Below are 9,027 nucleotides of genomic sequence, written 5' to 3'. Positions count from 1 at the left end.
ACACTGGAGGGTAACTCAAGTTCACATGGAGGAATAAAAACTAAAGGCAAATATAAGGTAAAAGTCAGTTTGTAACACTTCTCTCTGATTTAAAAGACAACTACATAAGACAACAATATAATTTGATTTGCTGGTATCATAATATGAAAAAGATATAATGTATATGGCAATAATAGCATAAAGGAGCGGGGATAAAACTGCTTGATTGGAGCAAAGTTTGTGTATACCAATGAAATTAGGTTAGTATTAATACAAACTAGGTTCTTTCAAATTAAGATGATAATTATAATTCCCAGGACAAACACTGGGCATAGATATAGATAGATATAGATATAGCTACAGATTAAAAGAAAGAAGGGAATTAAAATAGTATACTAGAACATAGCTATTCATCACAAAAGAAGACATTAATAGAGGAACAAAAGATGGGGTGCCTGGGTGGTTCAGTTAGTTAAGTGACTGCTTTTGGCTCAGGTCATGATCCCAGGGTCCTGGGATCAAGCCCCGCATAGGGCTCCCTGCTCGGCAGGAGGCCTGCTTCTCCCTCTCCCACTCCCCCTGCTTGTGTTCCCTCTCTCGCTGTCTTTCTCTCTGTCAATTAAATAAATAAATAAAATCTTAAAAAAAAAATAGAGGAACAAAAGAGATGTAAGATATATAGAAAACGAATAGCAAAATGGCAGGCATAAGTCCTACCTTATCACAAGTCATATTAAATGTAAATAAACTAAACATTCTAATCAAAAGGCAGAGACTGGCAGATGTATTTTTTAAAAATCCAGCCATGCGCTGTCTACAGAAACAAACTTAAAATTCAAAAGTATGAATAGGTTGATGGTAAAATAATGGACAGAAGTGTACCATGGAAACACTAACCAACAGAGTGCTGCAGTGATTACACTAATATCAGACAAAATAAACTTTAAAATAAACAAAAACTATAAACAAAGAGGAACATTTTATAAGAGGGTCAATCCATTAGTAAGATATAATAATTATAAGGATCATGCATCAAAACACATGAGGCAAAACTGACAGAATTTAACTAAGAAGTGGATAATGTAATAATACTAATTGAAGATGTCAATACTCCACGTTTTGTGATGGATAAAACCATGAGTCAGATCAACAAGGAAATAGAAGATATGAACAACATTATAAATCAACTAGCCTTAACAGATATCTATAGGATACTCCACCCAACAGTATCAGAACACACGTACGAACTACTCAATTATACATGAAATGTTCTCCAGGATAGAGTATGTGGCAAGCCATTAAGAAAATTCAGTAAACTGAAAAGGATTGAAGTGATACAAAGTATGTTCTTTGATCACAATGATGCTAAAATAAAAATCAAAAACAGGGCGCCTGGGTGGCTCAGTTGGTTGAGCGACTGCCTTCGGCTCAGGTCATGATCCTGGAGTCCCGGGATCGAGTCCCGCGTCGGGCTCCCTGCTCGGCGGGGAGTCTGCTTCTCCCTCTGACCCTCCCCACTCTCATGTGCTCTCTCTCATTCTCTCTCTCTCAAATAAATAAATAAAATCTTTAAAAAAAAAAAAAAAAATCAAAAACAGAAGGAAATGACAGGTAAGGGTAAATTAAACAACACAGCCCTCAATAACTAAGGGATCAAAAAAGAACTCAAAAGGAAAGTGAGAAAATATCTTATTTTATTTTATTTTACTTTATTATTTTTTTAAGTAGGCTCCATGCCCAGCATGGAGCCCAAAGAAGGGCTTGAACTCAAAACCCTGAGATCAAGACCTGAGCTGAGATCAAGAGTCAGATGGATGCTTAACTGACTGAGCCACCCAGGCACCCTATGTTTTTATTTTATTTTATTTTATTTTATTTTATTTTATTTTATTATTTTATTTAAGTAGTCTCCATGTTTAGCAGGGAGCCCAACATGGAAAGTGAGAAAATATTTGAAGAAAAATTAAAATAAAAACTTAGCGTACCAAACGTTTGGGATGCAACTAAAGCAGTGCTTAGAGGAAATTTTACGGCTGGAAACACCTATATTAAAAAAGAAGAAAGAACTTAAATCAGTAACCTAACCTTCGTCCTTTAGAAACTAGAGAAATAAAACCAAAAGAAGCAGAAGGAAATAATAAAGATTAGAATGAAAACAAATGAAATACAAGTAGAAAAACAGTACAGAAAAATCAATAAAACTAAAAGTTGGTTCTTTAAACGTATTAACAATTTTGACAAACCTTTACGTAGAGTGATCAAGAAAAAGGAAGAGAGAAGATTAAAATGACTAAAACTGGGAATGAGAGGGGTGCTTGGGTGGCTCAGCCAGTTAAGCATCTGCCTCCGGCTCAGGTCATGATTTCAGGGTCCTGGGATCAAGTCTGCTTCTCCCTTTGCCTCTGTCCTTCCCCTCTGCTCTCTCTCATTCTCTCTCTCTTTCTCTCAAATAAATAAAGAAAATCTTAAAATAAAATAAAATTAGGAATGAGAGAGGAGACCTCACTTCTGACCTTACATAAATAATAAGGATTACAAAGGAAATTCTGAACAACTTTATTTCAACAAACTACATAACTATGGAAAATTCCGGAAAGAAACAAAGAAATGAAACAAACTAAAGAAATAGAAAATCTGCATAGACCTATGACCAAAGAAGAAGAAGAAGGAGGAGGAGGAGGAGGAGAAGGAGAAGAGGAGGGGGAGGAGAAAAGGAGGGGGAGGAGAAGGAGGAAGAATCAGTAACTTTAAAACATTCCATAAAAAAAAAAAATCCTTTCTCATGGACTCTGAGAAACAAACTGAGGGTTCTAGAAGGGAGGGGGGTGGGAGGATGGGTTAACCTGGTGATGGGTATTAAAGAGGGCACATACTGAATGGAGCACTGGGTGTTATACGCAAACAATGAATCATGGAACACCACATCAAAAACTAATTATGTAATGTATGGTGATTAACATAACATAATAAAATTTAAAAAAGGATTAAAAAAATCCTTTCTGATGGCTGAGTAATAAGGCTGAACATCTACCATTTACATTGACATAGATGGAACTGGAGGGGATTATGCTAAGTGAAATAAGTCAATCAGAGAAACAATTATCATATGGTTTCACTCATATGTAGAACATAAGGAATAGTGCAGAGGACAATAGAGGTGGGGGTGGGGGAACTGAATGGGAAGAAATCAGAGAGCGAGACAAACCATATGAGACTCTCGACTCCGGGAAACAAACTGAGGGTTGCAGAAAGGGAGGTGGGTGGGGGGATGGGGTAACTGGGTGATGGGCATTAAAGAGGGCACAGGATATGATGAGCACTGGGTGTTATACTGAACTAGTGAATCATTGAACATTATATCAAAAACCAATGATGTACTATACCTTGGTAATTGAATTTAAATTTGAAAAATTAAATTAAAAATCCTCAGGCCCAGATGTCTCCATTAATGAATTTTAACACATATCTAAAGAATCCTTTACAAACTTACAGAAACTAGAAGAGGAGAAAAAACTTCCAAACTCTTTCTATGAGGCCTGTATTGCCAAAACCAAAACCAGACATAGACATCAGAATAATAATAAAAACTACAGCCCAATATCTCTTAAGAATATAGATTTTAAAATCCTCCTAAAAATACGCTAGCACACTGAATCTAGTAACATATAGAAAAGGTTATACACTGTGACCAAGTGGGATTTATCCTAGGAATACAAGGTTAGTTTAACATCTAAAAGCCAATTAAGGTAATATAGTATATTAATAAAAGACAAAAAACACATGATTATCTCATTAGAGGCAGAAAAATCAATTGACCCAATTCAACACCCAAAACTCAGAAAACAAGGTATAGAAGAGAATTTCCTCAGGTTGACAAAGAGCACTTTTGAAAACCCACAGCTGACATTATATTTGATGAAAGACTGAGTGCTTTACTCCTAAGACCAGGAACAAGAAGACAAGGATGTCTCCTACCACATCCATGCAACATTTTCTTGGAGATGCTAGCTAAAGCAAGAGAGCAAGGAAAAAAAATGAAGGCATTCACACTGAAAAGGAAAAGTAAAACCATCTCTATTTGCAATAACATGATCTTGTATATAGAAAAGCCTAAGAAATCCATTTAAAAGAATTAGAGTAAACCAGATCAGCAAAGATGCGGGATACAAGGTCAGTATTTTTTTTTTATAAAATAGCAATGAACAACCTGAAAATGAAATTAAGAAAACAACTCCATTCAATATAGCGTCAAAAGGAATAAAACACTTAGGAATATATTTAACAAAAGAAGTCCAAGGATTCTATGCTGAAAATCCAAAACAAGTGTTCAAAGAAATAAAGAAAACCTAAGTAGATGGAAAGACATCTAGTATTTATGGATCAGAAGACTCAGTAGTTATAAGATGGCGATATCTCCCCAAATGGATCTACAGTCCAATGCAATCCCTATCAAAATCCAGCTGCCTTCTTTGCAGAAATGGACAAGCTGATCTAAAATTTTTATGAAAATGGAAGGGACCCAGAATAGCCAAACCAATCTTGAAAAGGATTAACGAAGTTGGAGGACTTATCCTGACCAAAAATTACTTAGGTCATCATTTTACCCTAAATCCTTTAGTGAGGTTATGTCATATTTTTTAATGCAGTTAAATTCCATTGTCACAATCATCTTTCCATCCTGGGATTGTCCCACATCCTGGTTGATATTTTACAATCTGCATACATTAAAGGTCACTCTTTGTGATGTACGGTTCTGAGTTTGGACAGATGCATCGAATCCTATACCCACCACCTCAGTACCACACATCACTCTAAAACTTCCCCTATGTGTCCCCTTTGTAATCATGTAATGTTATATGTAATGTAACACTTAATACACTTAACATGTAATATGTTAAGTGTATTTTTAACTTTATAAAATATACCAAGTTGTTGTCCAAAGTAGCTGTACCATTTTGCATACCTACCAGACAATGAACGAGAATTCGTGGTGCTTCACAACCTTGAAAACATTTGGCATCACCAGTTTCTTGTATTTAGCCATTCTAATAGATGAGTTTTAGGAAAGCAATTCTTTTTTTTCATAAAGATTTTATTTATTTATTTGAGTGAAAGGGAGGAGGAGCAGAGGGAGAGGGACAAGCAGACTGTGCTGAGTGGGGAGCCCCATGCGGGGCTCAATCTCACAACCCTGAGATCATGACCTGAGTTGAAATCAAGAGTCTGATGCTTAACCTACTGGGCCACCCAGCCACTCCAGAAAAGCCATTCTTAAACTCTGCTTTGCACAGAATAGGTGTACATTTAAAAAACCAATTAATGAATGATGTTGATTATATTTAAAGAATAAATGTCTAAGGAAAGAAGTTTCCCCCAACAGGAGCGATTATTAACTGAGTAAATTCATACTTTAGCATGAAGAGCAATGCCCTCACACAGGAGATGCTTGAGGAATGATCCTTTCCCTTGTTCCCATCCTGCCTTTTGTCAGGGATTTCCGCATTCTCCAAAGGAAAAAGCTTCAGGACAAAGGAAAAACCGTTGACGTAGGCTTTCAGATATCAGTCAGTGGGGAGAGGGTCTTCACCGCCTCGTCTAAGTACATCTGAGGTAGGGCCTCCAGTCTGCAGCAGACATTCTGTCAGCGAAGTCCAAGATGTCCTTCCTCTCTGTCTTCCCTTTCCTAGGACTCTACTCGGCAACAGTTAGGGACGAGTCCTCTTACGTAGCCAGAATAGCAGCAGATGGCCCCGGCAGTGGCGGTTGGATCCAGCCTCCTTTGGGAACTTCTTTTGGGACTCCTCAGGACCAGTCCCACCACACAATGCCCCTTTTCAGATAATGTCCAAAGTCCTACCTTTTCCAAACTCCTCTGAGTTCCTACATTACCAGTAACCGCCAGCAACAGCCCCCCTTCAGAGGTCTGAGTTGCAGCTCTCAGGGGCTCTCCTCCAAGTACCCCTTCTCCTTTGCTCCCCCAGCCCTAAGGGTAACAGCTGCTTTCTGTAGTTACTCTCTCTGGATAACCTCAGGGCTCCCTTTCTGCTCTCTCAGCCCTCTGATGCCCATTCGATTAATTCCCTCTATTAAATTCTCTTTGGTCAAGAAATACCTAACATATTATATTTTTACCTAATTTGTTTTTAAATTCTGATCTGTAGGTTATTTCCTTTTTTCTATTAAAAAATGCTGCAATAAACATTTGTACATGCCTCTGGGTACACATATCTGAAATTTTTTCCTATAATATGGAGCCAGATAGGGTTGCTAGGACACAGGTATGAGAATCTTCAACTTTACTAGACAAAATTCATGCTCTGAACTTTAAAGAAGCGTTTTTATTTTCCATTTTGTTCATTACATTACATCTTCCCTTCCTCAGGGTATTACTAATGGCCCTGAGACCAAGAGGGAACTGTGTCGGCTTCTATTTCATAACATCCTGGAAGAAGGGTCTGAGATGGACCCGAGTTTGCTGATAAAGCTATATTAGATCCCTGGTCCTGTTTAACTTCGATAGTTGGTAGCATTAGATCTCTGAGGGCCAATGCTTCAGGGGGATGGAGCAGACGTCTCTCTTGATGAATCAATTGATTTACAAATATTTCCAGACACTTTTTATACTGGTTACTGACAAGATACCCTTTGTCCAGCTCTGTGTTGTTCCTTGCTGTCTAGCAGCTTTGGTACTTTCCAAGCTTGAGACACTGGGATCTTTGCCAGGCTGGGTTCCCCAGAGCCAAAGTGTCCAGTCCTCTCATCCAAGGTCCTGCCTCACCTCCCACCTCCCTGGAATTCTGCCAGGGAGCCTGCATCCATCCACACCTGGAGGGGTGCTCACCAATATTTCCTTCCCTTCTTGTCTCAGGGACTTTCTGTTCTGAGAAACACATGCACAGACACAGACACAGACACACCCACACCCACACACACACACACACACACACTTCCATGAGCTTAGACTCCCACAAAAGGCACCAAGAGAAGTTGTCTCCCTGTCTCCCAGCATGGCTCCCTGTGGCTGAACCCGGTGCAGTGGGAGGGACAGCTTCCAGTGGGCAGCCACAGTGGCTGGGAGAACACAGACCTTATCTCAGGTTCCAAGACACTGAATAGGAGTCCTGAAAACAGCCGGAGACTCAACCTTCCAACAATCTTGGCAGCTGGAAACTAACTAGATGAAACCAAATTAATTTATTCCTCAAGGAAAACAATGTGATGTTTTCTGCACCCAAGGGGTTTTACAGGCTATCCCCTCTTCACCAGCGCCTGTTTTACTCACTGCCTTAGACACATAGCCCAGAACTAAATCTCCCCTTTGATAAAATATGAAGAAGGAGTCATTCAATGTATTTTTAATCCACGTCTCTATTTTTCCTGTGCAAATATAAACGTATGTATAATTAATAGTTAAGGCTTTTAAAATATATGCATTTTGAGAATACATTGCTAGTTACAATTTGTTGGTGGTATGAGCTTGGATCACATCTTCCTTTAATAGTCCTTTTAAATTCATTTTAGAAAGTTAAAATGGCTAAATGATCCATAATAAAAACCAGAAGAGACCCATATAAATCCAAAATACATACTTGAAAATGCAGCACCTTTTGTATGAACTACATTAGGGCCTAGTTATGGAGCATATGGATTATAACATCAGACCATAGAAACTTCAAAGTTCCTGAAGCAAAATGGGGCATTTTTTTTTCTGAGAAGAAAGAGGAAGCAGAAGAGGAGAAGTCAGAAGAGAAGAGAAGAGAAGAGAAGAGAAGAGAAGAGAAGAGAAGAGAAGAGAAAGACAGAAGGAAGGAAGGTGGGGGGAGGGAGGGAGAGAGGGAGGAGGAAAAGGAAGGAGAAAGAGAAAAGAGAAGGAAACCACACATGGCTTCTCTGTATCAGAAGAATGACTCATCTTTGGGTAATTTACAATGTGTATTTAAGTGAAGGATAGGCCTTTAAGGTTATAATTCACAATCATAGAGCCCAAATATAGAAATATCTTATACAATGATAATGGAATTCTATTTACTGGATAAAAAAAGTAAAAAGCGAGGTCCTGTCCTGCGCACACTTCCGCCTAGATGAGAGCTTTGCCGCTGGATATAATTCCAAGGGAGAGTGAGGCTTCCTCTTTGAGTGGAGAGGCAGTTTGCAAAGATACCGCCTCAAGGTCTGATCTTCTAAAAGTTCTAGTTGGCAGCTTTGCTTGACTAAGGACCCCCACCTCCAACCTGAAAGGCTCTCCCCTGAACATAATTCTCCCCCTCAAGCCAGAACAGGCTGCCCCTGTTCCTGACTCAGGAACAAGGGGAGAGGCTGTCTTCAAACCCCTTTGGTGAATTAGAAGGAGATGTTTCTTTCCCTCATAGAGATGTTCTTTTCTGTGAAATCGATTCCAGGTTCACGGGGGCTGGATGGCAGGGGGTCTGGGTTTGCTTCAAAGGCTCGAAGTGACCTCAAATGGGGCGACTTGGCTTCATCCCTTATGCTTATCATAGCACGACCAAAGGCCAGGATTTCTAGAATCCCAAAGAGCACGCTAGGAGAAACGAGATTCAGAAATGTGCCCTAGACTGTCTCATGTAAGGTTGAATTTGAGATCCCAGGTTGTACTTCTAGCTTCTGTTACATCTCTCTTATCAGAAGGTGGTGGCATGGGCTGTGCGAGGGGGTGGATGACTAAATAATCTTCCATTTACAAGAAAATAAAGTTCAAAAGTCTAAAAATTCCCCATGGATTAAAAAAAATAAGGGTTCTGTGTGCACACTTTTGTATTCGTGGACTGGGGACACCTCACACTGTACCAAACCCTGCCCCATGCAAGTGTTCCATGGGGATATCACAATAACCTGCCACTTAACTGGGGCTGACATGATGAGACCCCTTCCTAAATGAGGAAACTGAGGCTCTCTCCCAGGGCCACATGGCCTACAAAGGGTAAGGAGAATGGGAATGCAACCTCACTGAGTCCTGGGCGGTTCAGCTGCGGCCACTGTGCATCACACCAACGGCTGACTCTGGGAAGGAGGACACGCACGGACCTCTGC

The sequence above is a fragment of the Neomonachus schauinslandi genome, chromosome 10 (assembly GCF_002201575.2).
Source record: "Neomonachus schauinslandi chromosome 10, ASM220157v2, whole genome shotgun sequence".
Lineage (NCBI taxonomy): Eukaryota > Metazoa > Chordata > Mammalia > Carnivora > Phocidae > Neomonachus > Neomonachus schauinslandi.
This window is presented reverse-complemented; position numbering follows the sequence as displayed.